The sequence below is a fragment of the Lactuca serriola genome, chromosome 7 (assembly GCF_051521515.1).
Source record: "Lactuca serriola cultivar US96UC23 chromosome 7, Lser_US96UC23_V15, whole genome shotgun sequence".
In the NCBI taxonomy this organism is placed as follows: domain Eukaryota; kingdom Viridiplantae; phylum Streptophyta; class Magnoliopsida; order Asterales; family Asteraceae; genus Lactuca; species Lactuca serriola.
In genome coordinates, this window is record NC_136414.1 from 160,569,814 (window position 1) to 160,582,962 (window position 13,149).

A 13,149-nucleotide genomic window follows, 5' to 3' on the forward strand; every position below is an offset into this window, starting at 1 on the left:
TTTCTGATGTCTTAGGCATAACATGCGATCGCAGATTGCCTTTATTCGATGGCATGGGGCCTTTTTGCAATCGCAGCTTATGTTGTACCTTGGATTTCGAGGTTTTTTAGTGCCAAAAATTCATCCATAAGCAAAAAAATGAAAACCTATGATCGCCGATTGGCCAGAAAGTGCTAAAATGGTATCCTACTTCATTAAAAAGGCACGAGACGTGTTTACTTCAAAACATGTGATCACAGATTGTATACATGCGATCGAATGCACGTCGTTTTTGCCGTTGGACGTATAAATATACCCTCATAACCTTCCAGTAACTAAAGTTGGCGATTCAAGAGGTACCAGAAAACAAAAATACGATTTTAGAGGCGTTTCTTCTCCGATTTCAACGATTTCTGAAGAACTGAAGACTGTGCATCATCTCCTTCAAGCAGATTAGTAAGGTTAGTTGTTTAATGTCTCTTTTCTTCTGTTTTCACAGATTTTGGTCATGTTTGGCTAAACCCTAGTTTTCAGTTCTGCATAAGACAAGTACTTTTCATGTGATTGATCATTAGATCTGGTTTTTGATTTGTGTTTCTATCTAGATTCTTCAGTTTTGAGCTTAATGAATGTTTGATTTGAATTCTTGTTAGTCTGATCACCTAGCTAGGGTTTTATCATTCTAGTTAATCAATTAATAGAATCCATATTGTTCTAATAAATTGGTAAACGTAACAAGTATCAGATTGGTTCCATTTTGGGATTTAACTATGGTATAAACTGTAAAAATCATATCTTTACGCTTTCGAGCTTGTGAGAAGTATTGGGTATTGTTGGGAATTTTACAAAGAACTTAATGCAAGTTTTCTGATTTAACTAAGAGCTTGATTAATTGAACAGTAAAATGTTAGGGTTAATTGAAGAGCTTGTTTTGGTTAGCTAAATAAGTTAAAAGAGAAATTGCTAGAGCTTGTTAGTGTTTCTTAGTACCGGCTTAGATAGAAAGCATTCCAAATAATCAAATCTGGATCAGTTACATGATTAGGAAAGTCGCAGCAGAACTGAAATCGTTTTTTATATTGATTTTCGTTTAGTTTAATATCACTGCATTGTTAGTTTTTAGTTTAATTCAAAATCCCCATTTATATTCTGTTTCTTGACTAGATGTGCCTGATGCAAAAGACATTGACTATTAGGCTGTATCCCTAAGGATTCGACCCTGCTTCCTTGTGCTATCTTTTTAGTGATTCCAAGCAGTGATAAATTTATTTGTTTAATACATGTGCGGCAGCGTGTTAACAATCATCTACACAACTGCTAAAAATGTCATCGGTATAGGCCTCATTCCTTGTGGTGATGCATCAGAAATGGGTGCTTTAATTTTTTGTATTCCATCATTTGTATGTTTATTTGGGGAAAAATCTTGGAAGCAAAATAAGTTTAACTAATAAGAAAAAACAAAAGGCCAACCATGAATAAATTTGTATGTTTAGAAGTTTAGATATATCACCGGAATAAAAAAAATGCTTACTATGAGACACTAATGACTCTTTTACAAAATGCATTTCTTGACTCTTTTAGTAGTTGTATGCTTGGCTCTTTTACAAAATGCATTTCTTGCGTTACCTCCTGAAGTAATGAAGTAAATGTATGTTATTTAACTTGCCAATGTCAAACACAATAAAAAAAAAAATAATTAAAAAAAAAAAAACTGACCCGTTGGGAAGCAAGGGACTGTTTGTACTAGTTAATATGTAACTAAATAATTTTCAAAAAGTAATATTTACGTATGTTACTAATAGCAATTTATTTATTATTTAGTCTAGTAACAATGTTTGCTTTTCGATTAAAATCATAAATAAATCTCAAGTAACATAAAATAATAACTAATAAGCATTTAGAATTCTAAACTGTTATTTTATTTTTTCTAAACCAGAGGCCATCCCAAAATTTTATTAATATCTTTTCTATAAATTGTAAATTAATTATATTAATATATTGTGTAATGAATATGATTCTGTAAAATATAACCTTGGTTGTATACCTTATCAGTATCTTATGAATATTATAAAATAGTTTGAGTAAATATTATATTATTAAAGGAAGACAATTTTAGTTTGTATGTTTCTTTGGATGGTATAAGCTTCTCAATTAAACTATATAAATACGAACTATGATCATTCATTGCAATTACCAACAGCTCCAAGAGACACTTGTGCTTCGAACATGGAGTCGCGTCTTTCTTTCTATGCCCTCTTTTTTCTCATCATGGTAGAGAAATTTTTATTGTCTGCTGTTATAAATCTATGGTGCAACATTACAACGACCGTATTTTTTTTATTAGTTTTGTTATGCTAACCGATAATAGTTTTTCAAATATTATTTAGCAGATCGCAGTTACTGTCTATGCTAGGCCAAATCCTGAAGAATATCAGCAAGACTCGCATGTTAGACAAGGTTTTTTAGTGTCAACCGATCCCACAAAGAGAAGCCCATGCAACCAAAGAAAGTCCACCAATGAGGACTTCGAACCAAGGCCTATCATGTCAGTGTATGATAACAGTGCAGGTTTAAAAGATAAGAAGATATTGCCTGATGATTTTGAGCCGAGACCAAATGTTTCGATTTATGAAAACGGAGCAAGTGTAAAAGGTAAGAAGATGTTTGATGAAGAGTTTGAGCCAAGGCCAAATGTCTCGGTATACGATAACAGTGGAAGTCTTAAAGGTAAAAGGACATTTGATGAAGAGTTTGAGCCGAGACCAAGTGTCACAGCGTACAAAGGTTAATGGTATGTAGTGGCGATAAGGTTTATTACCAATGAAGTGTGTAATATATTTGAATCAAGAATAAAGCGAGGCTTAAATGTCTTGGAATGATGCTTTTAAATTCCAGAACTGGAGGACATCATGTAAATTATATCCATATTTTGTTGGTTTGTATGCATCTATATTTAATTTTGGTTGGTATGCATCTTATTGTGTAATATATATTCTTGACCTATTCATGAGTTTTTTTTATCGTTGGAGCCCGGAGGGATTTTTGAACACAGTTGTCTTTCTGGAAGGTGGGGAGGTGAAAATAAATCAAAACTCTGATGAAAAGTGATATGGTAGACGTAGTTCTCTTAATTTTAATTTATTTAAAATGACTTATTTAAAATAACTAACTAATAATTATAAATTTTTATTATAAAAATTTAATTAATTTTATAATCATACTTCTCACCGGCTATAAACTAACAAATTAATAAATAATAAAATAAATATGTCGTCGTATGAGAAAGAAAAAAAAATAGAAATAACTTACCATATGTGGAGCATGGACATTCGAGTTGAAAGTTCTTTATATGGGAAATATCGATAACTTGAGACTTAAATTTCTATATGATAAAGAATTCTAGTAAATTAATAAGTGATCGGTCTAGACATGAACACCTTATTTTAAGTTTTTTTTTTTAAATTCAATAAACTAAAGGAAATGAAAATATAGGCAGAAAGAAAGGAAGGGGAGAAAAATTTTCTTTATTCCATGTTCCTAAGTTCGAATGAAATTAAAGGAAAAGTTTAAGTTTTTATGTTCCCGAGTTAGGGGAAAAAAGAAAATAAAACTTAAAAATTTTCTTCCCCTCACTTGCTTCCCAAATCCGTCCAAATTGAAAGGAAAATTTTGAAGGAAAATATGGTTCTAAAATCTTTTATTTCCCCTAATTTTCCTTCCATTAATGAAATTCAATAACACGATTTTCCTTTTGTATCCCTCACTATCCTCCATATCCATCCATTTCCCTCCTTAAGTAGAACTTAGGAACCAAAGGGTTTCTGCCCAGCAGTATCCGGTGGAGCCCTCGCTCCTTCAGGTCGAGGGTTCAAGTCTCGTGAGGAACATATATAGGTGGAGAATTAGAAATAGTGTAGGAGTAGATTAGATTTGCCGTTCCAAAGTAAAAAATAAAAAAAATAAAAAATAAAAAAAATAAAAAAAAAAATAAAAAAGTAGAACTCACGAACAAGAAAGTGACGGTCACGAGAAGATGATAAAATGGAAATGATTATTTCATTCCTTTGTATATTTTCATTTTGGCATAAAAATTGTCAAATTATTCTAGAGAGGAAATAAATATAAATGATTAAATTTTCCGTTATTTGTGAGTGATAATTATAATTTTTCTTTTGACAAAAGAAATCAAATATTCTTCTACTATTTTTCCTAAATAACTTTTTACGGATGTCAAATATTGCCAAATATGTTAAAATATTATTAATTTCATAACATATCAACATTTAATACGGATATGAGGACGAAAGGAAGAAATTATAATAGGATATTTAATGATATACATGTTTCTGTTTCTTAGGTTGACAAATAGATACAGGTTTCTTTTGTCTTGATTTGAAAGTGTTATTATCATCTTTAATTAATTCAAGACAAAATTACAAAAATGGTCCCTATGGTTTGCCAAAAGTCACAAAGTCAGTCCTTGCTAATTTTTTTTGACGAACATGGTCCCTGTGGTTTCCAAAACTTGCATCAATGGCCCTTTTTGCTGACGCCGTTACTGTTCATCCGTTAGTGTAAGGGTATTTTGGTCTTTTCAAGTAGCAGGGACTGGGTTTGTGACTATGGGTAAACCATAGGGACCATTTATGTATTTTTTTTTCTATATTTTATGTTTATGAGTAGTGACTTTTCCACCCATTTACTTTTTAAAATATCACTTTGAACCCTTCACTTTGAACTTTGAAAAATGTTATTTTCACCCCTTTATTTTCTAAATTTTCGTATTTAACCCCGTATTATATATAATTTGTTTTTTATTAATAACTTTTGTTCGCTAACCTAAAAAAACTATTTTTATGTGTTTATTTTCATATATTTGTCGGTATAAGATCAACGTTTCGACTATAATTTAGAATTTTATTTCGTTATTTTTTTTAAAGTTACATGTTTTTTTATAAAATTGTCGGTTTAAATTCGAGCTTATTTTTCGACGTAGTTTTTTTTTTTTTTTTTTTTTTTTTTTTTTTTTTTTTAACTTTATGTACGTTTTCTACGTATGAGACGGGTCATATATAATAACTTTCGTTTGTTAATTTTAAAAAATATATTATATTCGAGATTGTCTATGTTTTGATGTATTTTTTATATATTTTGTGCTTAATTTTATATACATATCATTCGGGTCATATATAATAACTTTCGTTTGTTAGCTTAAAAAAATGTAATATATTCGAGTTTGTCTATGTTTTGACCTAACTTTTGTTTCATGTTTTTTACGTATCAATATAGATTCGAGTTCGTCTATATTTCGACGTAATTTTTTTTTTATGTTTCGTGCTTATTTTTATGTACGTGTTTTTTTCATTCATGTTTTTTTACGTCGAAATGCAACTTTTATGACTATAATCACCAAAATTCAACTTACAAAATTCAAGCTTATAATTACGCTTTTATCTATTATATGTGAACAAACTTATACGTAGGAACATACATAAAATAAGCACCAAAACGTACAAAAAAGTTAAATCAAAAAATAAAGAAAAAGAAAACTCAAATTTATATCAGCACGTGCATAAAAATAAGTAAGATTTTTTTAAGTTAACGAACAAAAGTTTAAATAATAAAAAATATATAATATGTGACCCTAGTCATAAGTAGGAAACGTACAGAAAATAAAGCACGAGAACGTTAAAAAAATATGTTTCGCAAAACGTTTTGGTGCTTATTTTATGTATGTTTCTACGTATAAGTTTGTTCACATATAATAGATAAAAGCGTAATTATAAGCTTGAATTTTGTAAGTTGAATTTTGGTGATTATAGTCATAAAAGTTGCATTTCGACGTAAAAAAACATAAATGAAAAAAACACATACATAAAAATAAGCACAAAACATAAAAAAAATTACCGCGAAATATAGATGAACTCGAATCTATATTGATACGTAAAAAACATGAAACAAAAGTTAGGTCGAAACATAGACAAACTCGAATATACAACATTTTTTTAAGCTAATAAACGAAAGTTATTATATATGACTCGAATGATACGTAGGAATATATATAAAATTAAGCACAAAATGTATAAAAAAATACATCAAAAGATAGACAATCTCGAATATAATATATTTTTTAAATTAACAAACGAAAGTTATTATATATGACCCGTCTCATACGTAGAAAACGTACATAAAGTTAAAAAAAAAAAAAAAAAAAAAAAAAAAAAAAAAAAAAAAACTACGTCGAAAAATAAGCTCGAATTTAAACCGACAATTTTATAAAAAAACATGTAACTTTAAAAAAAATAACGAAATAAAATTCTAAATTATAGTCGAAACGTTGATCACCTTGAATTATACCGACAAATATATGAAAATAAACACATAAAAATAGTTTTTTTAGGTTAGCGAACAAAAGTTATTAATAAAAAACAAATTATATATAATACGGGGTTAAATACGAAAATTTAGAAAATAAAGGGGTGAAAATAACATTTTTCAAAGTTCAAAGTGATATTTTAAAAAGTAAATGGGTGGAAAAGTCATTACTCATAAACATAAAATATATAAAAAAATACATAAATGGTCCCTATGGTTTACCCATAGTCACAAACCCAGTCTCTGCTACTTGAAAAGACTAAAATACCCTTACACTAACGGATGAACAGTAACGGCGTCAGCAAAAAGGGCCATTGATGCAAGTTTTGGAAACCACAGGGACCATGTTCGTCAAAAAAAATTAGCAGGGACTGACTTTGTGACTTTTGGCAAACCATAGGGACCATTTTTGTAATTTTGTCTTAATTCAATTATCTTATAGGTGGGTTTGATTCAACTCTAATTCAACTCTAAATAACTAACCGAACCAAATGATATTTGATTTCTTTGGTTGATGTTATTTGGATTTTGGTTAATCAAATAAGGATACTTTATCAGTTTGGTTTTGGTTAAATTTTGGTTGTTTTGGTTTAACCAAATAAACAATTTAATTAATATATATTTATAGTTTATATCATTGAATTAACATTTTATCTATAAATTTATAGATTAATTACTAAGATTTTCATAATTTAGTATTTAGCTATTAACCATTATAAATTTATAAATGTTTTATATTTTGTATTTTGTATTTAAAGAAAAGAAACAAATTAACCAAATGCCAATTAACCGTTTCTTTCATAGGACTAAATCTATCTTAATTTATATGTACAACTTGTGTGTCAATATATCAAAGAATTATTGAATATAATATGTTATATATTAATATATTTTTTTTTATTTGTTAAAATATTTAGTGAGTTTCTTTCTTTTACTTTATTATTTTATATTTACATTCAAAATTTTATCGGTTTAATTGGTAAACTGAACAAAATAAACCGAAACCGATTAAACCAAAGATTAATTTGTTTAGTTATTGTTATATTTAAAATATATAAAAAAAAACGAGAAAACCAAACCGATTTTACCGAAAACAAAAAACCGAACCGAATAACATCCCGCACTAGTAATATCATATTTAACTTATGTAGCAAAAAACATGTATTGTGTCGAACCATTTGCATTTAAGAAGTGTCGTCACTTCGATTTTAATTTAACAATTTAACCCAAAAATAGGTCAAGAAAATATATTGCATAACGAGATGCAAAGAAACCAACAAAATATGATATAATTTACATAATATCCTCCATCTCGAAATTCAAAAGCATGATTAGAAGGCATTAAGCCTTGCTTTATTTTTGCTTCAATATATCAATCACTTCTTACTAAATTAGTGAACATTGTCTATCAACTTCATCGTCACCATAAACCATCACTATTTAAAAATAGGGGCAATAGCTACAACACAATCCGTAGGTGTTTAGTAGGTATAAAGCGATACCTACGGATTTGCTATGGAAAAATGTTTGTAGCATAAATGTTTGTGGAAAATTTATACATACAGATTTGCTATGGACTAGCTACAGAATAACTACGGCCTATTCCATAAGTAAAAATACCTACAAAATATAGAATATCTACAGAAACGGATTGCTACGAAATGCCGACGGATGTGAAGTTTGACTAAAATCGATTATTTTCCTACGGAATACCTACGGATTACGAGTCGAGTTTGAACAAAATTGACTTTTTTTATGGAATAGCTACAGAATTGTTTTAGCTACGGATTTCCTACGAATTAATGTCGAAATTCAAGTTTGACTAAAGTTGACTTTTTTCCTACCCAATACCTACGAACCTATTTAGCGATGGATATCTCGTTAGAAATCCGACACTAAATTAGTAAAAAAAACATTAAAAAAAATCAGTTTTTTCTGCTTAAAATGCCCAAAAAAAACCCAATACATTAAATTTATAAGAAAATTCTTATTCAACCACAAAACTAATAAACATAACAATATATGTTTTTGTTTATAGCATTGTACTTTGTATGTACTCAATTTATTTAATAAAAATAACTTATATACGAACCAATGCAATTCATACAAATACAATACATTTGAATGTATTATCCTACTTTGTACAAGATATTACTTGTACTTAGTTTATATAAAAAAAATCATAAAAATGGATGTCCGTTTACACAAGCAAATCTATACGGAAGTATAACTTTTTATAGCTCTTAAACCTTTTGATGAAGATATGTAATAAAATCCCAGATTCAATACATGAGTTAATTACAAAATAAAGGAAATGAAAAAAAAACAAAAAACTGTAGATAACAACAACGTACTTTCCTTGCGCTGCCAATTTGGGGAATGTATTTTAATTTTTAAACATTGGAGCTACATACTTATGTATTTGACCGAGTTACATACTTATGTATTTGACCAACAATTGCATTGCTTTTAGTAAATTTTTATAGAATACTAACTATATTTCTTGTAAAGATAGAAGTTACTAGTCAAGTTGTTTTCAACCCTTTAGAGCATCATACTTGAATTTCTTTATATTGCCCTGCAACAGATTTGACATGCATTGGATTATTAAGACATTAAGATTATATGTTCACAATTTGAAAAAAAATTGGTTTAAAAGCTAAAATCTTAAAAAGAGTACCTGAATGGAAACCAAAAGTAGGATGTTATACAATAAATATATATATATATATATATATATATATATATATATATATATATATATAAACTACAATGCATGTTAGTTCATGCATTTAACCCTAAAAACAAGTAAACTATGTTTCTATATGTAGAATTTCTTATCCATACACATACATACATACATAAATACATACATACACATACAAATATACATATTTCCCCTTATTATCATCATTTTTCATTATTTTTACATTAAACGTTGATTATTTCACTTTATTGATGTGTTAAACATAGTTTTTCTTTTTTCCTTTAGTCGTTCGTGTGTTAAACACATTCGTTACCATTGTTATATATTATCATTATGTTTTATAAATATTATTATAATTAGTATCATTAGTATCACTTTTATTTTTTCGTGTATTAAATATGTAAAAAAAGCGATCCAAAAAAAAAAAAAAGTTTAAGACGAATATTAATGAAAAATAATAATAATAATAATAATGGGAATTAATAAATCCATCGGTATTCCGTAGCTATTCTGTAGTTATCCCGTTACTAAATTAAGATATCCCAATCCATAGGAAAACACATTGTTTTCTAGTAGTGCCTTAACATTTGTATGTCATAGCACTTGGTCTGGGCTCAATCTATTAATCAAATATCCTTTTACCTTTAAGACTTGCACTGATATCTTAATGAGACATTTTAGTTAAAACTCTTCATCAAACACCTTCTTATATTTTATACTTGCATCGTTTTTATAAATCGAAATGTTTGGTCTTGGCTCAAAATCTTCTGTAAATGTCTTCATACTTTTTAAACCAACATTGTCTATTATAAATCGAGATATTAGGCCTTGGTTCAAAGACCTCATTGGAGGACTTTCTTTGGTGGCGGTGACTTCTCTTTGTGTCACAGGTGACACCAAAGAACCTCCTCGAACGTGCAAGTCTTGCTGATATTTTTCAAGATTTGGCCTAACATAAACAATGACTGTGATCTGCTAAAGAACATTTGAAAAACTATTGATTAGCATACCAAAACTAAATTTAAAAAACACGAACATTGTAATGTTGCACCATAGATTTAAAACATTAGACATCAAATTTTTTCTACCATGCCGAGAAAAATGAGTGCGAAGAAAGAAAGATGTGACTCCGTGTTCCAAATTCCAATTACAAGCGTCTCTTGGAGGGGTTGACATTAATTAGTGATATTTCATATTTATATTTATATAGTTAAATTGAGTTGTTTATGATACAAAAATAAATAAATAAATAAACAAGAAAATAAAATAAAATATTATCGCTCTTTAATAATATAATGTTTATATATATATATATATATATATATATATATATATATATATATATATATATATATATATATATATATATATATATATATAAAGGTGGAGGGAAGTAACTAGATAAACGGTACCTTTGGTAAGATATTGTTCCTAAGGGAACATAAGATATATATATATATATATATATATATATATATATATATATATATATATATATATACACAAAGGTACCGTTTATCTAGTTACTTCCCTCCACCTAAGTTACTTTAAACTCTCATCCACCGCATTTTCTCAATCCACATAACTTTCAACCGCTTGGAATGTCGGCAATCAAGTTTCTTCTTCCCACCGCTCCCTAGGCTTCTCCAAACCTTCTCCTCTCTTTCTTTTGAAAGAAATTGACACAAAGAGGCTAAAAATCGAACTCATGGGAGTTCTAAGTTCTCGGTTCCTCTATGATACCACCGGAGAGTGCAGTCGATCGATCACTTAGTTCGCTTCTTCGATTCCGCCATAGCCGACGCCGCCGAGTCCGCCTCCACCACATAACACTCCGATGAGTCTGCCTCCACCATTACAGAAGTCAGCGACATCCACAGCCGACGAGTCCTGCTTCGATGTCGGATACATTCAATGCCAATAATTCCTAGGACGGGGCTTTCTAGTGATGCAACACCTCGACCGGATTTTCTTCTGGATTTGGATTTTCCGATTTTGGGATTACCTCAATTGTTGTTGTTAGGATCTGATTGCTAGAGTTTGAGTAAGTATTATGATTAATGATTTTTGCTTTGTATTCATGAACTAAATCAAAAGTTATGTTTGTTTGAATGGTTTTCAGTCCCGTCTCCTTTTGTATTCAATCGATGGAAAACAAGTCGCAAGGCAGATACCTTCTCGCCACCACCATCAGATATTGGACATAGAAGGCAGCGAAAGGTGGTCATTTTTTCCCTCCTTAAACCTTTACAAAGTTGATTCATCTATAGTCTTTCAAATATGAGGCTATTTGGGTTTTTCTAAGGTGTCGATTTGTTTTGTATTTCAACGAAATTGAACAAATTCTATTCTTTTACAAAAGCATGATCGCGACTATGGGAAGAGAAGTTGGTCAGACTCTATTACCCATATTTGTTATAGAAGGTTAGAAACAATGATGAAATTGAAGATCAATAATACAAAAGGTTAGAAACCATTACAATCCCTTCAAACGTTTACATGTGTACTTTTTCTTCGGCTTTAGGAATTATTCTATTTTATGATTCATATGTTTCGTTGTTGATATATTCTAAATAAGCTTTTCAACCCTCTAAAAAAATTTGGCTCATATTGTTCCGGTGTACTGCAATGTCTTGAATAGGTTCTCCAAAATAATAATTTTATTGCCATTACTCCTAAATTGATCACCTTATTTACATGGAGGAATTCTTTATTGTTCCCTTTAAGTCTCCACCCAATTGGGTCTCAATTTACTTCTCTCAAGGCTGAAACTATTTTCTAAAATTGTTTTTATTGATATAATTGTCCTTAGTTGATATAATGTTGATTTATATAACGTCATTTGCGCTATTAGTTTGTTTTCTACTATGTATCTGAGATTATATATCTTTTTACAAGATGTCAAGTCTACTGAAGACGAAATATGGAGGGATCTCTTGGGAAAGGAGATCAGCTGGATGGAGAAAGCATGTCGAGAAAAGGAGATGATGATGAGGTTTTATTCTGCAAGTCCATGATACTTTGGATTCATAGAATCCGGGAAGGAACAGAAAGGTTCATTTCATAACATTATGGTATAATAACACACCATTTATAACGTGTTACATGTTCAACTATGCCGATCCACCGACTACTATTTCCTTTGGTGCTATTTTGAGAGAGGCATCAGGTTGCTGCAAAGAGAGAATGCATTTTATTTTCTATAGTTCGACTATTAATTGATTAATATTATTTTCTCCTTTCGCTCCTCATGAAATTTTCTTTTGTAATATGCGACAGGTACCTGATGGTTATTCCCATGTATGGCACCCATAAATTTCTCATGTAAAAAACCTGGTGGCTGCTATTTGCAATGCATGCATTATAAGCACATTTTGTACAAAGCAATGCTATAGTATCACTTTAATACATTGTGGAGCATATATCTATAATTCATTCTCATTCACTTTGTCAGATTTAACTGCAAAATTATGAATATAGTTACCGCTTTCAATTAGATTACAAGTTTTTCCTTGATGTTTGGTATATTTATGAATCATGTTTTCATTAAAATGCGAAAATCAAATCGACCACCCTCCATCCCATACAAAGCATGGGAAACTTTCTAGTTATTGTATAATATTCATAAATTTTCTACTTTAGAAAAGGTTTAAAAATTATGTTATTTTTAACAAAAACTTACAAGATATTAACAAAATTAGTCCACAATTTTCAAAAAGATATTAATGGCTTGGGGTTTAGAAAAAAAATAAATAAATAACAATAATTTTTAAATGTTGGTTATTGTGTGTTACTTAACAGTTATTTATTATTTTAGTTGAAAAGAAAATATTTTCGTAGGCTACATATTAAACAAGATGTTATTAGCAGTATATGTAAGATGGTGTGAGTCGTGGCATGACGTCAATGTCAAATCTTAAGCTTTACACGATATAAACATTCTCAAAGCCTAATTTAAGGTGACAATTTTATATTATATATATATATATATATATATATATATATATATATATATATCACATAATTATAGATTTATATAAAATATATCATGTTTTTATAAGTGTTATATCAAAATCTAATATAAAAAA

General features: G+C 29.2%; 2 long non-coding RNA genes across 3 annotated transcripts; both read left to right on the forward strand.

The window, feature by feature from the left end:
- Nucleotides 1-2,171: 2,171 nt before the first annotated feature.
- On the forward strand, nt 2,172-2,984 carry LOC145061927 (uncharacterized). 2 transcript variants are annotated; one of them, XR_013687344.1, is made up of 2 exons: nt 2,172-2,250; nt 2,370-2,984. It is a non-coding gene; the product is annotated as an uncharacterized LOC145061927 (long non-coding RNA). The 2 variants fall into 2 exon arrangements; XR_013687343.1 differs by having other exon boundaries at nt 2,177-2,250; nt 2,367-2,984.
- A 7,653-nt stretch (nt 2,985-10,637) lies between these two features.
- Nucleotides 10,638-12,508, forward strand: LOC145062653 (uncharacterized). Its single transcript, XR_013687650.1, has 4 exons — nt 10,638-11,105; nt 11,184-11,281; nt 11,424-11,526; nt 11,960-12,508. It is a non-coding gene; the product is annotated as an uncharacterized LOC145062653 (long non-coding RNA).
- The last annotated feature ends 641 nt before the right edge of the window (nt 12,509-13,149 follow it).